At 37.8% G+C, this 18,965-nt stretch overlaps 1 protein-coding gene across 4 annotated transcripts in view; it reads right to left on the bottom strand.

Annotated features, from left to right (window-relative positions):
• Window positions 1-18,965, bottom strand: part of PLCB1 (phospholipase C beta 1) — a 603,902-nt gene that overhangs the window by 347,333 nt on the left and 237,604 nt on the right. The gene's annotated exons all lie outside the window — the stretch shown is intronic.

The raw sequence follows: 18,965 nt of genomic DNA, 5'->3' as shown, positions 1-18,965 counted from the left end.
AATTCATCACCCATAAATGGATGGCCAACTGAAAAACACTGATAGATAATGTCATTTTATCAGCTTAGCCACAATGACACTAAAATATATGAGCTCATGGTCAAAATATCTACTAGAGGATTCTCTTGTCTTCCCATCATGACTTATTTCATTTAATTACCAAAGAGTTAAATAAATTATTTTAAAAATCCAAGCTAGTTGTTCCTACTTTAGAAATCAAAATCAAATGAGTAGGTACATGTGGCAGCTACTCCGGTGGCCCTGACATGTGCCAAACATGTCCAAGATGATAAAAAAGCTGTGACCAGGTCTCTCCTACCTGCAGCATGACTCCATGGTCGAAGGGGGTAAGACAGAAAAAAGTAAAGGGAGCTATACACAGTGCTTAGGTAGACCCTGCGAATGGGCTCTTCTCTTCCTGGGCATTAATTCCCAGAGGCTTTTACGAAGCCCCTATATTAGGAAGCATCAATGGACCCCAATCATTCACTAATCCACCATCCACAGTAAGCTCCCTATTATTTGTCACAGAATAGCATCTAAACTTTTTCTCCCCTCCATTCTAAGCCTCCTGAGAAGTATTTGACACTGCTGTAAATGATAGGAGCTCCTATTTCTGATATCATGCTTGTTTCCCATCATATCCCAGAGATAGTCTGTGCTACCTGAATCTGCACCACTGACTTCCTGATATCTGAACTCATTTTAGACAACAAGGTGCTTTCTTACTTGATCTGTCACACTTCCTTCTTCACAATGCTTGAGATGACATTGTATTTAATAGTGGTTTTATGGATGAAAAATGCAGAAGTGAATAATTGTGCCCATTCTATTGACACTATATACTTTACTGTTCTATTTTATTCCTTTTTTTTTTCTTTTAATCTAAACATAGCCACAAGAAAAATACCCCTTAGAATTGTCCTCAGATCCTGTTTTAAAGCTCAGGCCAAGGAAGCTTTAGCTTAGGAGATTTCGAATTGTCTGGCTCACCCGTGGTTTATCCTCCATCTCCAGGTTTATTCAAACACAGTCTTTTTAACTGTCTCCCTCACCCAACGGCTCCATGGGCAACACTACCCTCTCTTTAAGCACCATCTGATCCCTGCATTTTCCAACTTAGCTAAGACCAATCTGCTTAGAGAATCAAAAGTTAAGGTTTAAATCTGCCAATGCTCAGATGCCAGGCTTCCATTTAGACTCTGGTTTGGGAATGAAAAATGTACTTTTGTCTTCAAGGAATTTAAACTACAAACCTGGGTATGGCCAGATTCTCAGTCTTCATTTTACTAAAATTATCTTGTTCCAATAATCTTCTATTTTTGGGCTCTTTCTCATTCTCATCTAGTTCATTATTTTACCTCTGAGTCTGAACTTGAGAGTTTAGAGCTTATACTGCAAAAGAAAGGCTTAGATTTAAATTATATTTTGCTCATCATTTTTTTTATTCTGAACTTCAAAGGCGTGTGTGTGTGTGTGTGTGTGTGTGTGTGTATGTGTATATGTATGTGCGCTCATGCATGTGAGTGAGCATGCCTGCACATGCAGGTGTGTACAAGGAAGTAAACAAAACTAGTTGGCTAGTTTGGTTTTCCATGAATGAAGTGAAAATCAAATTTCAATGGATTTCCCATTTTCTCAAATACCCCTCGAAAGAAATAAAACTTTTCTCCCCTTAGGGTTATGATTTATTTTAGGCCATGTCCAAAACTACTGAGAGTGAAAGTACCACACTGCTCATGGCCTTGGCCCCCAGTGAAGAAGGATCACTGTGCTAATGTTTCATTTTTCACCAATTATCCTTCCACGTTTCAGGGAGAGAAATCACACTGTCAGCGAGTCCCTGGCTTTTCCAGACAGAAATGAAGCAGTGCTTCCGAAGTCCTTTCAATGTCGCATAAAAGCAGGATCTGCTGACGATGGTGCCTGAGCAGCATCGCCATGAAGCTTGAAGAGCACCAGGGGTGAGCTGAAGTGGCTTCCCCACTGCCTGCTGTATGATACCCGAGAAATTAGAAAGATGTTTTAAAAACAGCACAGAAGTTCTCTCTCCTGAAGAAAGTTCCCAAAACATTTCCCCCTAAAATTGAATGCAGTGTATGCATAACATGCCACCTGGCTGCAAGGGAAAATCCAGAAATAAGGCCTCAACTATGGTGGACACTGCTGTGGTCACTGTGTGATACAAGTCTAGCAGGTTTCTAGCCATTCATTTCAGAGGCAAAGGATATACAATTATTATCTTTTTAAATTTATTTTTACTATTAAAAGTGTTACAGATGTCCTCTTTTGTTTTGTTTTTCCCCATTGATCCCTTTCACCCTGCACCTGCCCCTTCTAGGCCTTCACCACTCTATTGTTTGTGTCCATAGGTTATGTATATATGCCTATAAGTTCCCCAGTTAATCACTGTGCTGCCAACCCCCTTTCCTTCTGAAATCTGTCAATATATTCTATGTCTGTGTCTCTGGTTCTATGTTATTCATCAGTTTATTTTGTTCATTATATTGGTAGAATCAGTATCCATAAAATGTCCATACTACCTAAAGCAATCTAAAGATCCAATGAAAGTATGTTTTAAGAAAGGAAAGATTTCTTTAAAACAGAAACACACACACACACACACACACAAAAGGGATTTATTTCCAGAAGATAAATGCATTTCTACTCAAGAGTGTGGCCCATGGCATCACCTGGGGCCTGGTTAGAGATGCAGAATTTTAGGTCCCACTCAGAACTGCTGAATCAGCTGGAACACTATGCAACTCAAAAAAGAAAAAAAAAAGAAAAAAAGGAGGATCTCTTACTCTTTGAGACAGCATTGGACCTGGAGAGTATTATACTAAACTAAATAAACTAGTCAGAGAGATATGTTTCACATGATCTCACTTTTATGTGAAATCTCATGAACAAAATAAACTGGCAACAAAATAGATCCAAAGACATGGATGCATAAAACACACTGTCAAATGTCAGAGGCAAGGGAAGGGGGACAGGAAGAGATTAACAACAACAACAACAAAACATATCCTGTATAATAAATGTAAATTGACCAAACAGCAGACCTAGCAGTCCCTATGACCTCCACTGACCACCAGGGGCAGACACTCAATGAAGGACCTGCCCCCTGGTGGCCAGTCCATTCCCACAGAGGGAATGTAGCTCAGCCACAAATGGGCAACACTAAGGATGTCACACTGTGGCTTAAGCAGGGAGTGGGCCTAAGCCATCAGTTGGACATTTTCTGAGAACTCCTGGACTGCAAAAGGGCACAGGATGGGCTGAAGGATCCCTCCTCTCTAATGAATGTTGTAGTACATGTATATGCATAACCCATGTACACAGACAATAGTACAGTGAAGGCCTGGGGAGGGTGAAGCAAGAACCAGGTGGAAAGGGGCAATGGAGGGGAGGAGATAGACAAAGGTGGCATCTGTAATACTTTTAACAATAAAGATATTTTTTAAAAAGGTTCCAGGGGATCTTGCCGAAACTGGTTTGGCTCAATGGATAGAGTGTCAGCTTGGGGACTGAAGGGTCCCGGGTTCGATTCCAGTCAAGGGCATTTACCTTGGTTGCGGGCACATCCCCAGTAGGGGGTGTGCAAGAGGCAGCTGATCAATGACTCTCTCTCATCAATGTTTCTAGCTCTCTATCCCTCTCTTCTTCTCTGTACAAAATCAATAAAATATATTTTTTTTAAAAAAGGTTTCAGGGGATCTGGATATATATTGTAGTGTGTATGTGTATGTGTCTGTGTGTGTGTGTGTGTGTGTGTGTGTGTGTGTGTGTGTGCGTGCGCGCACATGTGTGTCTATATTTGTATCTCAAATGGATACCAAAAGTATTCTAGACTTTTGCTGGAAATCAACCACCTATTTGCCCTGAGCTTTCTATCAGCTAGTGCAAAGGGGAAAACTGATCACATGCATGATTTATATTATAGTATCTTTGATAACAAATAAATGAGGTACTCAAGAAAAGTATAGTACAATACTATGATATCAAAGATACTATAAATCATGCACCTGATCAGTTTCCCCCTTTACACTGGCTGATAGAAAGCCCAGCACAAATAGGTGGTTGATCTCCAGCAAAATTCTAGAATACTTTTGGACCCATTTGAGGTACAAATACACTGAGTGGCCAGATTATTATGAACTCTGAATGCACAATAATCTGGCCACTCAGAGTGTGTGTGTGTGTGTGTGTGTGTGTGTGTGTGTGTGTAATATATTACAGGCCTAGTACACGAATTCATGCATAGTAGGGTCTGGCCAGCCTGGCCAAGGGGAGGGGGCATGGGTGGTTGGCTGGTCTGCCTGCTGATCAAACTCCTGGTCGAGGGGACAATTTGAATATTAGCCTTTTATTATATAGGAGGATATACACTGAGTGGACAGATTATTATGTGTTCAGAGATCATAATAATCTGGCCACTCAGTGTACATATATATTATTGATTTCAGAGAGGAAGGAAGAGGGGGAAGAGAGATAGGGGCGTCAATAATGAGAGAGAATCATTGATTGGCTGCCTCTTGCATGCCTCCCACTGGGGATCCCGCCTGCAACCCAGGCATGTGCCTTTGACTAGAATCAAACCTAGGACCCTTCAGTCCACAGGTGACATACTCTATCCACTGAGCCAAACTGGCTAGGGCTGCGTCTTGTAAGTTTGAGAGGCACTGACCCAGATGAATTGCTGGGTCTCTTGGCATATGTAAGTGTTGACATGGAACCATTATGCTAAATACTAAACCACTTTTGCTCAATTCAGGCTATGGCTATGGAAATGATGTTTGGGAAGACAGAAGGCAGCCCAGAGGGCTAATGTATCCTTATGTTGGAAAAAATTCAGAAGTGCAGATCATGGGAGATAAATGAAAGAAAGTGACACTCGTTAGATCTTCTATCAAATATTTCCCACTGAAAAGTTTTGCAAATGATAAGATGAACCCCTCTGTATTAAAACAGAGCTGCATGGTGGAAATCAGAGAATGTTAGTATCAACAAAATAATAAATACTGAATACGTTATTGAACAAATACCCTGTTGTCATTAGAATGTAAATGTATGTCATCTGAGCCTCTCAAAAATAAACTTTATTTCCATCCTATGACTCCAACATGAATCTTCACCACAACACATTTTGCAATGTTGTAAACTCTTGTCCCAGCAGCTTATTTTGTAACTCGTGGCACTGGAAGCAAATCCATTATTCATTCATACATTTTGGTGGCTTTTGGGGCGACAAGGAAATAAAGTGCAGACCACACAATGTCAATAGGAAAACTGTGAGATATAAGTAGTTGGCTCCATTGCAGTTCTATGTAGGTGACCCTCCTGTCCTTCCAACCATCAATTTGCCTTAGTAAAACATTAAGCTTTTCTTTAAATCCTTGGCCTCGAGATCCTGAGAATGTGTTCTACATTTTCAAATTGAATTCATTTAACTGGATTATACATTAATTGTGCTTGTTAAATGCAAAGTACTCTGGAAAGCTTCTAAGAGACACAGAGATGAATGTGATTAAGTTCCTACCTCTTAGAGTTTGCAGCCAGGTGCAGGAGTTAATGGAAATAAAGCATTTGCCAAATTTGAAGGTCAAAACTTTTCTGTTGGTAACTTGGCTTCACTCCCAATCATAATACCAATTGCTTAATGTCAGCCGAAGAGAAAATAGGCAAATCTAGCATAATGAGATGGTATAATAAAGTCCCTAGCTACACTTTCAGGCATTTTTAAAAACACAAGTTTTTGATTTTTTGGAGACAAATAAAATCTTGGTGATTAGGTTGATATATGCACCTTCCCAGGATTCTGGCACATGCTACAAACAATTTGATTCTCAGGGTTTTGCAGTGACAATTCCCTCTACGTGGAAATGCTCATCTCATGATTTTTCTAATTACTGAAGCTTTCTCAGTTTTCAAGGGACTTTCTTGATCCTAGCATCCTGGACACCTTAGCTCCAGTAAGCTCTTTAGTTATCTTTAAGTGCAAATGATAGGTACATAATAATTTATTTAGTAGTTAAGAAAATGAGATGATATCTCAGAATTCACTTCTTTAAGAACTGATTTTCTTTCAATTCTGTCCATTTAGCAATGGCCTGGTGGCTCAGTTGATTGTAGCATTGTCCCATGCACTGAAAGGTTACTGGTTTGATTCCAAATCAGGGCACATACCTACGTATTGGGTTAAGTCCCCAGTTGTAGGACAATGGGAGGTTTCTCTCTCACATTGATGTTTTTCTCTCTATCTCTCTTTCTCTAAAAATCAATAAACATATCCTAGAGTGAGGATTTTTAAAAATAAAAAAATAAAAACAAACTGTTGATTTATTCACTCACTCAATATGTTGTTGATTATTTACTAGTGTGGTGGGAGGATGGACAGTGATTAGGGAAACAGAACATTTCCTTATATCTTGGGGCTCATGAAATAGGTGGGCGTGTAACTGACAAGGAAAATGAGAAACAATCACAATAAGATCATTTTAAATAGAGATAAGTGTGGTTAAGAAAATAAAACTGGCCAAGCCGATAGCAAAGGTGGTTGTAGCTACTTTACTGAGCCCTTGTATTTATCTAATACCTAATACACAGATATAGAGTGTTTGCTATATGGGCTAAGACTATTCCAAGTTCTTTACAAACATTAAATCAGTCAGACTTCAAATGATCTCAACAAAGAAATAAATTTTTATTATTGCAATTTTTCAGATAAAAAAACTAAGAAAAGTCAAGTCACCTGGATTGTGGGCAGAATAGAGCCAGAATTGCACCCTCTCTGCACAGTTTCTCTGAAATATTGGCATCACTGATTGGCCTGCCTATGTGGTCAATGCTAACCAGCCAACACAATGCACATGGCTATGACCGCTGTAAAATACTTTCCATATGCCAAGCGAAGAGCATTTCCAAATGCCTGTTTTCATCAAAGTATCCATGAGAGCCCACATTGCTGCATTTAATACAAACTGTACTCAATATTTATAGGATAAAGCATTTAACATTTGTATTGAGGTATGATTAATATATAGTAAAATAAGCAAACAATTCACTGAAGCTGACAAGTGCATATATCCATGTAACTTTTAACAAGATAAAGACCATTTCCGTCATTCCAGAAGGTCCCTTTCTGCCCCTTCTTGGTCAATTGCATGCATTTTAGTTGTTGCTGATAGAGCTACATCTGTGGGCATTTTGTGCATGAGCAGTGTGTTGATTTCTCATAAATGTTTCACCTGTCAGAACAAACCAATAATCATATTTGAAAGCTTTAAAATCAATCACAATTTTTGAGAGTAAGCTGTAATTCTGTACCGCCTTGCCTTTTTTGTGCACATGCAAATCTTCTTGTTGAAGTGTTAGTCATGCTCTGATTTCTGTTAAATACATCTGCTCTAAAACTCCACCAGCTGACACAGCCTGGGCCATGGCACGGGTTCCTCTGTCCGCTGTTTGTCTGCTGTTTGTCTACTGAATCTTGGGGCTCATCACTCAAAAGAAACTAAGTACGTGGAGCAGGTTGTCGAGGCTCACTCAGGCCTCTGAAAACATCTCCCAACATCATAGAAACTTGAGAGGAGGCACATGCAGACACTACTTGGTTTCAACAACTTCCCTGCAGTTCCCAAATTACTTAAATTCTGTGCATAAGATAATTTCTCTGCAGGCCCCTAAATTCATGGAAGTGAAGGTGGAAAATTAGTATGAATACTAGAGGTACGCTTCTCAAACTTGAGTTTGCCTATGACCTACTTGTTAAAATGCAGGCTCTGATTCAGTAGGTCTGGGTCTGGGCCCGAGACTGAATTTCTCATAAGCCCTGGATGATGCTGATACTGCCAGTGCCTGGATCACAGTTCTGGGGACACATTCAAATATGGATTAAATAAAGATGTCCTGCCCTAGATGGTTTGGCTCAGTGGCTAGAGTCAGACTGCAGACTGAAGGGTCCCGGGTTCGATTCCCATTGAGGGAACATGCCCGGGTTGAGGGCTCAAACCTCACTAGAGGGCATGCAGGAGGCAGCCTATCAATGAATCTCTCTCATCAATGATGTTTCTACTTCTCTCTCCCTCTGTGAAATCAATAAAAGTGTATTTTTTAAAATAAATAATAAATAAATAAAATAAAAATGTCCTAGTGTGCAAAAGTTTTAATGTATAAAAGGGATCCCTGATCTAATCTATTTGGGAATCACTTGATTAAAATTTAAATGGTCCCTTTAATCTGGTCCTCAGCAGAATCTTTAGCATGCTACTGTCCATTGTTCCTCTCCAGTTAGAAATATGGTAGAAGGGGTTTCCCAAGTTAATGAGATCCTGAGTCACTATTTTGCAGAGTACTGATGGTCCGGGGCCCATCCAATGGAGCTGAAGGACTTTGGCTATCCTTCCTGAACTTCAACTTCTAGTATTTCCAAGGGAGCTTGTACAGGGGTTTGATTGTCTTGAATAAATAAATAAATAAACAAACAAACAAACAAACAAAAAGATCTCCATTGTTTTGTACTCCTTGTTTTTGTTTATGTCTTTCTAAAATGACAGGTTACACAAACTTCATAGCAAGAAGGCCAAGTCTGTATATTATTGGCAATTGATTGCCTAAGGATGAGAAGTGGGTACATATAAAGCATTCAAGCAAATTCACTACATCCATGAGTTTCACAACTAATTACAAGGTTACAGGGTTCATTTCCCCCCACATTTTAACAGTGCTGTCATTCATCTCACTGGCTTAACTGGGAAAGCAGAGTCCCGTGTCTTACTTCTCCCAGTTATAGCATTCCCTCAGTGTGTCTCTTGCTAGGGACATGATATTTGTCTGAGAGCTCTACATTTATTTTTCAGATTGTCAAGCTGGTCTATTCCCTCAGGTTATTTAAAACAAGTAAATTTTACAAATAGGTACTGCCTGTAAGCTTAAGAAATTCTCAATGACATCAATTTCTTCTTTCTAATTTTGATCATTCAGTTCCTCTCATGGATACACTTGGCATTTTTGAAGTACAGGATTGCATCATGCTATGACATTCTTGTTTTAGCTACTCAAGTTCATGGATCTAACGTGCAGGCTGAAGCTTTCAAAATTGTATTCATTGAAAAAGATAACATTAAAAAAATGCTACTCTATCGATTCAGTAGAATCCTGTCACTCTAATTTTAGTATTTATGGCTTCAAACAATCCCAGTCAAACCTGGGGGTTCTTAGAATATTTAAAAATTTGAAATCTGTGTCCTGTTCTCCGCCAAGATCATAGGTGGAGCAGGTTGCTTCAGTAAGTGAAAGTGACTAACTGACTACCTAGCACCTATATCTCAGCCCTGCCTGAATAATGTGGATAATTCAGGAAATTCTCTCATACTCATTATCACCCACAGGGAAGATATCATTACCCATACTTTATAGGTAAGGAAATTAAAGGCATTTTCTCTTATGAAAATATATATACATATATATTTATTAATGCCTTGGAAATATCCTCAGAACTGTCAAGAATCAGCTCCATTAGTCACAATTACTACTGTGACCTTATTTAATAATGGAACTTGGACAGGCTCACTTCAAATATGATATAAATCGCTGCCTATACAGATATTTGAAGCCTACAAATCAAGAACAATGACAAACCTAGCACAGCATTATAACTGACATAATTAACTTAAAAATTTAGAGCAATGTAGCAAAATTGGACACATGGCTATCTGAGTTACAGATAAACTCTGCTTTTGAACAAATGGTCCCATTTCCTACTCTTTCTTCCATGTGAAATTATCCTAAGAATCGCTAACATTTTTGAGTGTGTTTTTTTTTATTGGTCAAGCACTATCCCAGGCCAGTAACTAAATGCATTATTCTGAAAATATAAACTGATTTAGTGAAATACCTTTCCCATGACAACTGCATAAGCCTCAAAAAAAAGTATAGAAGCTGTTAAGCACAGTATGAAATTCAAAATAAATGTCATATGCTTACTTTATACACCAAAGACATATCAACTTCAATTTTTCAAAGATAAAGGAGAACATGCTCCCCAAACTTAGACAACTTATTAAGCCACCATTACTTACAAACATCAGGTCAATGTTTTAATTTAACATCCTTAATTTTCCACATGATCATGATCAGAGATGCTCATATAATCATTAGCTGCAATAATCATGTGAAAATTGCATTAATGGGCTTTGGCAGAAACATTCAAGACATGTTTTATGCAGATTGAGCTTAAAAAATGGTTCTCTGGGAACTCTAAGAAATGTGTTTCCCCTCCCTTCTGTGTAAGCAGAGGGCTCCAGAGGCATCTGGGACAGGTCATCATTTCATCCAGAAGGACCAATCTCTTTTTCCAGGATGGCTGGGTTAGGATAAACAAAGTCACCAGTGTGTTTGAGCCAACACAAGCATCCAGAGTGCTTAATGACTGCATGAAAATTAAACTATTATTAGATAAGACATTCGTAGACAAGATAGTTATCCTTGTTCTTAAAATGTAAAAATTTTGAATTTTTTCATTGTAACACACTTTGGCAAAACCCAGGATCACCTTTGAAAAGATAAACTAAGAGAACAAAGAAAGTATTCAGCTGATAAATAAGGGACTGCCAGTCATTACTGCAGATTTCATCAAAATAAGAATTTACACACAGTGTGTGTTCATTTCTGAGGCCTGTTTTAGGGCAGTTGAACAAAAAACTATGATCTGCATGTTGTGAAGATATTCAAATCCAGATACACACAGATAGTGATTGATGCTTAGAGGAGGCCTGGTGGATGGCACTAATGCAGTTGACACATGATAAGGAGGGCTGAGCCACTCAGAATCACAGGGTATCAGGGCTTCGGAGGGTGATTCCATCTTACAAAACAGTGGGAGCTGGTGAAAAAGTCTTTGGACAATTGGTGCCATTGCACATACTGGTGGGACACAAGGGTAGGTCAGGGCAGGGGGTTGAAAAGAAAGCTGGATAAGTTTTGGGAGAGAGTGAGGGCAAACTGGAACTGATGTCTGATTCTCATCAACCACTGCAATTTATTTGGCCTGTGGAAGACACTGGTGGACGTCACATAGGAACTACCCGTGAGCCTTGGCCTTATGTTAGAAATCCATTCGGATCTCAGGAGGTGCAGGTTGCTGTCCCATTCCAGCCCATGAGTGCAGATCAGTGACACCCTGTGTACAATGCTTGAGAGAGACCACAGACTGGCTTTTCTAGAGACGGCTCTGTAGGCCCATTTCAGTGTGCATCAGACCATCCTGCTAGACTGAAATATTATTCATGAATAAAAATGGGCTTCTGATATTTTATAAACTGGATTTTCTCTCATGAAATTTTCTTCTTAGACATTCTGTCTTGTTACAAAGTAGATGGGACTCCATTTAAAATAAGAATTAAATAACAAAACTGATGAAAGAATCTGATCAGACTGTATATAATTATCCAGACACTTTTATTAAAATTGATTGCATTGAATTATAACCATTTGTCTACCTGAAGGGAGAGCTCTTCTCAATGCTGTAGTTCTAGCATAAGGCACTCAACAAAAGTAAATAAATGTATGAATTCATTAATGACTAAACACAAAGAACTGTTTTCATATGGGACAAAAAAATGAACTATTGGGGCAATAAAGTCCGATTGCCACGATCAATTCTGCTTTGCAAATATATATAAAAACTAGTCTATTCTTCTGCAAAAGAGACACCAAGGATTATACCACTAAAGTCCTATTCCTGACCTTCATGTTTCTCCCTGATATTTGCAACTGTATCTTCTCTTATCTGCCAAATAGTCTTTGGTCAATTTACACATGGTCCCCTAAACCCAGCACCATCATGCTCTACTCTATCTGCATAATTTGCCTGGAAGTTTCTACAACTACCTTTTATTCTTTGTCTTGGATTACATGTTTCCATCACTAAAAAGCCCTTCCTCACCATGCTAATTTACAGTGCTGTGTCTTCTCTGTTCTTTCACACATACATTTTCCAAAATATTCATAGAACTCCTTCCAGTTTTCCTCACATGATTGTATGTAAAATGTGCTCCCTTATAAGCTGTTCATGGGACATATTTCATCTCCAAAATGGATGCTTGAAGTAAGTGAGCATAACTTTTCAGCTTCCACATAATGTGATCAGGTGTTTTAGATGGTCTACTACAACCTTTAGATAAAAGGCTTTTTTATGTAAAAAGTTAATTGGATAATATGTAACTAATATGACTTAGTGTAATACTTTTATATCTAAAAGACTTTTCTTATACATACTTGGTCTAATTTTCTCTCCACCAAGAACAAATTATACTACATACCTATGTAAGCTATATTAAATCATTATTGAGATAAACATAAATAGATATAAATAACAGAAAATCTCTTTTGTCATACCATGTATTCTCAGTCTTCTAGTTCTGAAAGTGTCATTCAAATATTCACAATTACTTACTTAGAAATAGCTAAACACATATGTGCCAAATAGAATTTCAAACAAATTATACCTGTGTTTTGAATATTATTGGCCTACAGTATTCTTACTCTTCTCTCAAAGAATGTGAAAAGAGAGGGAAATTGCAAATTTCAGTATAGTTAAAGATACTGGTGAGGTAGAGTTCAGAAGACCATTGACATAAGAGCAAGCTACAATCCCTACTCTAAAGCCTCCACTGTACTCTGTTGCCCAGAGCAATTTACCTTAGCCAAGTCATTAAAGAACTGGAAACCCAGCTCAGAATCGGATATCCTGGTCCTTAGTTCTTACTCCCCAATAGCCCTCGAAATCTTTCTGCATGGTAGTATCATATTTTGTAAGCAATTTTTATTATAGTATAGAAAACCCACATGGCGCCCCATACCATATCCACCACTTAAAAAGGTCACCTGAAGCCTGGGTGGACAGTTCCTCCAACACCCACAGTCTCTCAAATGCCCCACAAAGGCCAGTTGAGCCCAATTTCCCATATCTGTAAGTTATTCAGCAATGGACTTTCATTGACATTCGCTCCCTGCTTCAGTTTTTCCAGTCCACTCATTGTGGCTCTTGGGATCACTGTACAATAGAATTCTTGTTCCCAATATTTTGTCTTGAGTAAGATTTGGGGAAAATCCAAATTAAGGCATATAGTAAGAGGCAAAATGCTTCACTCTTATCAACATCATTCTCCAATTTTAACTCATATTTCCTTGCTTTAAACATTTAAAAAATATGTTTTTATTGATTGCAGAGAGGAAGAGAGAAGGAGTGGGGGAGAGAGATAGAAATATCAATTATGAGATGGAATTATTGATCAGAGACTGGGGATCAAGCCTGCAACCAGGGCATGTGCCCTGACCGGGAATTGAACCTTGACCTCCTGGTTCAAAGGTCAATGCTCAACCACTGAGCCATGCTGGCTAGGCTGAGAATGTTGTTTAAAATGCATTCTCTGAGTCAGTAGGTCTGGGAGGGAGCCCAGATTCTGCATTTCTGATAAGCTCCCAGATGATGTTGATTCTGCTGGTACAAGGACTACACTTTGGTAAAGCGGTGAAGCTGTGCTGCTCCATTAGACAGTCAGATGTGGTTATTTTTAAAATTCCATTTTCTCAATCATTCTAGTCACTTTTTAGATGCTCAATAGCCACAGGTGGCTATTGGCTACCATATTCGATAGGGCAGATATGTAATATTGCCAGCAGTACAAACACTCAGTTGGATAGAGTTGCTTTATTGAAAACATTTTCTCAGATATTTAACTTTGATTTTTCACTCTTTAGCTCTTTCCTTTAAGTTCCCTATTCCCCACTGTTCTGTAATATCCATGTTATATTTGTGGAGTATTTACTTCTCTCACACTTTCATAAGAATTCTGAGATGGGGAAGGGGATCTAAGGCATTTTAAAGATACATTTCTTCTATTGTAAAAGACTTGGTTGAAACACCATAGGTCACCAAGACAATGTACCCTCCACAACTATCCCTATTTCTGGTCTGAAATTTATAGGGATTTGGTGAATAATATATATTCAGTCAGAGAGATAATTTGGGGCAAATGCACTACATTTTATATAGCTTCAAAGTCCTCTTAGAATACTAGCTATAACAATTATCTTTCTCAATGTTCTTACCCAAAATAAAAGCATGTACAGAAATCACTCATCTCAGTGACAAGATTGAGAAAACCAGGTACTTCTATAAAAATTAAACACACACACACACACACACACACACACATACACACACACTTCTGTTTTTTGTCCTGATAGCACTCTCCCATTCCATCTTTTCATAAAAATTATAATTTTTTATTGACTTACAAGCAGTTTATCTTCCTAAAAGCTGAAAATACTTCAGAAATATACTCGCTTGTTTCTTAGTTAATCTGTTAGAGTCTCAGGAAATCAGGATTGGCTATTAGATAACTTTTCTAGGAAGAAAAAGATGCATCCAATGTTCAAATGTATCATGAATTGCTTGATTATAATTCAATGCAATTAAGTTTAGAAAGTACAGTTGATGAGAGAATGCACTGTAGGCCACACGTCTGTGGAAGGAGCTAAAGATGGATCATTCTACTGCTTGAGTTTTGAAGACTAATTTGAGACAGGGAAAGTTGCAAAAATTAAAAGACTCACAACATCCTAAAATGATTCTGAAACTGCAAGTAGAGAAGGAACTAGAATTAACTCTTTATGTGTATCCTTTTCCATGTGGTCAAACAGCAGTGATAGGAGCCTTCTGATGTTAGTCCCTTTGTACTTAGCTACATTATTTTGAAAGGGTGTCTGAAAAGTAGTAATTAGTGATAGACTCAACTTCAAAATATGTAATGAATTCAGCAGAATATTTGGCATATTTAGAATCAAGACTGCTAGAGAAAGCGGATCCTCATATTTTAAAATGCTTTTACTTATTTACCCTGACAATTGGAAGAAATAAAAACACAGATTCTTCTCTCTTTTATGTTTTAACAATTAAAATAAGCCTGGGCAATCCTCCATTTAATGAGGGCTTATTGTGGCAGAACACCCTATCTTTGTTCATGAGAAGAAATCAAGAATATTAGACAATTCTAAATAAAATAGAGCAAGTTAAGAGACAAGTGGATAATTTTACTGGTTACAGAGTTTAAATATAAATTTTTTTTTACCAGTTTTTAGAAATCAAATTCATAGTTATATAAAAGAAAAACATTTCTAGAAAATTCTAAGCTATATTTATGAACACACAATAAACTATTATCTTTGCTTAATTATCTACATAATTTGTTGGAAGTCTTTAGCAAACAAACAACTATTGGAGCCAGAATTTTCTAAATTGATGCAACACAATGGGTAAATTACCTTTTGAAATCTATACTGATTTCTTGAAAATCATTATTGTTGAAAGCATTACATATGTCTCCTTTTTTCCCCACTGACTCCACCCCACCTGAGGCTTTACCACATTATTGTCTGTGTACATGTGTTATGCATACATGCATACAAGTACACATATAGAAGCTTGATTTTTTTTTAAGTCACAAATGTCACCGTGGAAATTTTAATGCAGAGAAAAGAAAAAAATCTTCCATTATCCCATAATCCAAATATAGAATTTAATATGCGAGGGTGCTTCCTCCATGTTGTTTCTCTTTGCAAAAAGCATATAAATATAGATGTATTTCAATTAAAAAAATTAAGGTCAAAGTGACTGATTGAATGGGCAACTAGATAGACAATACAATCAACAGCTATAACCTTTATATAATAGTCTTTATACCCAGGTGCTGTGCTTGTCCTTCATGTGTGTTACCTCATGCATCTTCATGATAATAGCATAAGGCAGGCAGTAGTATTATCTCTGCTTTACAGATGAGGAAGCACAACGTGTTAAATACGGGCTTGTATTCTGTTAGACTATAAAATCCTACAAGGCAAGGCCTTTCTATGTATTCATCTCTGATTTCCAACATCCTCTATTGCAGACTATGATCACATATTTAAATAGTCAATAAATATAAACTTGTTTTGAAATGAAAATCACTTAGAAGAGAATTGTGTTTTCTTGTGGGTAGATGGGATCATTGTTCTCAGTTCTTCCCTGCCTCAATACTGGGAGCCCATCGAGGGTTTTAGAAGGTAAAGGGTTTCAGGACAACCCTTCCCCACTGACTTAGAGTTTGTCCCTGTGATTGATTTCCACCAATAGAATATGGGAGAAGTAGGATTGTGCGATATGTGGCTCGTGGCCTTAAGAGGCAGAAAGGACATTGCTCATCGTTTTTACTTCTTGGCAGTGCAATGGAAGAACAGTGTCAGGCAGGTGCTGCTCCAAGATTATAAAGACCAGAAGAGAAAAATCCAAACCCAATTTGAGATCTAGGCCATCACACAATGTAGAACAGCATAATGCAGCTGACTAAACATCCCTGAACAAGAAAATAAATGCATATTTTCTGAACGATTACATTGGTGGTTTGTTAAATGGAGTTTATTGCAGCAATAACTAAATATACCTTGTAATGTATTCATTAGCATGAAATAGGGGTAAGCTGACCCATAGTTTTTTAAATATTTCAAATTTTTAATGAGAAAAATTGATTTTCTACTTGACAAAGTTATGAAGGAAAATGCCTTGGCTTGTCAGATAACAAATCCACAGGCTCTTTTGTTAAAAGGATTCTGCATAGCCCAGATTAGCTAAAGACATGGAAAACAAGATGACTGAATATGTACCTAAATAATCTTCACAGCAGAACTTGAAAACAGCAACACAATAAGAGTCTTTATTCTTTTATAGAGTGAATAAAGAGTAAAAGCTTGATTTTATGATGACCTGGCAGCAGCTAGGTTGTAATTCTTAGAGACAGACCTCTTCTAGTAAATGTCTTTGCTGTTATTTCTGACTAGCTCTACTCAATAAAACCATAATGTGAACCATATGTCTTCTTTTAAAAAAAAAAATATTTATTTTACAAAGTTTTACATATGTCTCCTTTACCCCCCTCTTAACCCTCTCCCCCCTCCCCACCCACCCAAGCCATTCCCACCCCGGACAAGCCCCCCTATGTGTTATTTTACATTTTCTGGTAACCACATTTTTTAAAAAGATAAAAATTAAAAGGTGAAATTAATTTTAATAATATACTTTATTTTACCCCAATATATCAAAAACTTACCTCAGTGTATTATTAATATAAGAAGCTAATAATAAAGTGCTCTGTATAATTTTTTCACATAAATTTTCAAAATTCATCTTGTATTTGATGTGTACAACTTCATCCAATTTGGACTAGCCACATTTCAAGTATGGCTACTGGTTACCATATTGGATGGTGCAGTTTTAGAGGATGTCACAAATTATTTATTAAAATGTTGTCCTTTCTTGTGGCTGAAATAATAAATTGCCACACATTTGATGCTTCAATCAACAGAAGATTTTTCTTCCATAGTTCAGCAGCCTAAAAGTGCAAAGTTAAAACTTCAGGGGGGTCATAATCCCCCTGAAGGCACCAGGGGACATTCTGTTTCTTTCCTCTTCCAGTTTCTGGTGGTTCCAAGTATTTCTTGGCTTGTGGCTGCATCACTCTAATCTCTGCCTCTGTCTTCACACTGCCTCCTCCTCTTGTATCTATAGCAAATTTCTCCTGCGTGACTCTTACAAGGATGTTTGCCATTAAATTTATGAGCCACCTGAATAATCCAGAATGATCTTTTAATCTCAGGATACTTAAGAACAACTGCGAAGATCCTTTTCCCAACTAAGGTAACATTCACGGTTTCTGGGACTTAAGACACTTACAAGTCGTTTTTGGAATTACTATTCAACCAACTACAACAACAACAACAGAATAACAAATAAACTATCAAAATTAAAGCAGATTGTGAACGGGTCAATGCTACTAAAAGCTACTTGTTTCTGGAAATTTTTTAATTTCATAGTTCAACCCTATATAAAATACTGCTAATTAGATATGTTTGATGAAAAATCAACTGTAATTTGGATTCTATAGTCCAAACATGAAGAATTAATATTAGTAAGAAAATTACATGGTTAGCAGCAATTGAAAAATTATTATTACTTTTACCATACATATATATATATATATATATATATATATATATATATATATGGCTCCCAAATGTCTTGAGCAAGCAGGGATATTATGTGTGACATGGGAAGAAAGTATGATGAGTGTGAGATGAAGTAATTTGTCTCGGTTGCCACAAAAGGTAGTGGTGTGGCTAGAAATATACTCTAACATAGTTGTTTTTTACAGTGTGATTTCAGCTACTTAGATAAAAATGCTAATATGATTAAAGGTGTAAAGCTTTCCAAAATTAAGAATAATTGTTCTCAGCATGTGCTGTAATCCACTACCTACAAATTTACACTATAGACACTTGATTTGAAAACCAAACACCATAACATATCCCAGCACCTTCTGTAAATTACAAGAAAATTTGGTAAGGGGAGTCTAATATTTGTCATTGTAATGTTTTTTAAAAATAAATTTCCTTCACTATTATACAAATATCAAGTCATTATACTGCATACCTGAAATGAATGTCAATTATTCTATATAATAAAAGCCTAATATGCCAATTTTCCCCTCAACCAGGAGTTCGACTGGAAGTTCGACTGCCCGCTATGATGTGAGCTGACCACCAGAAGGTGACTTGGAACATAGAGGGCATCAGCAATGCAGAGCTGGCAGCGGGCAGCAGTGGAGGTGCTGCTAGTACTGATGGGCCATGGAGAGAACAAGATTCTGGTCAGATGGTGGAGCAGGTGAGCAGGCGGATGCTAGTGGGGACCCAATTGCCCTGCTGATTGCCCTGCAGACAGTGACCAGCAGCTGCGGCAGGGGTATGGGGCCGCCATCCAGCTTCCAATTAATGAGGGAGCTGGGCAGGGGCCTAGACCAGATCGATCACCCTGCAGATGGTAATCAGCATTGGCAGTGGGGGGTTTGGGGTCGCCACCTGGCTCCCAG

Source organism: Pipistrellus kuhlii, unplaced genomic scaffold (assembly GCF_014108245.1).
Source record: "Pipistrellus kuhlii isolate mPipKuh1 unplaced genomic scaffold, mPipKuh1.p scaffold_m20_p_6, whole genome shotgun sequence".
In the NCBI taxonomy this organism is placed as follows: Eukaryota; Metazoa; Chordata; class Mammalia; order Chiroptera; family Vespertilionidae; genus Pipistrellus; species Pipistrellus kuhlii.
This window is presented reverse-complemented; position numbering and strand designations above follow the sequence as displayed.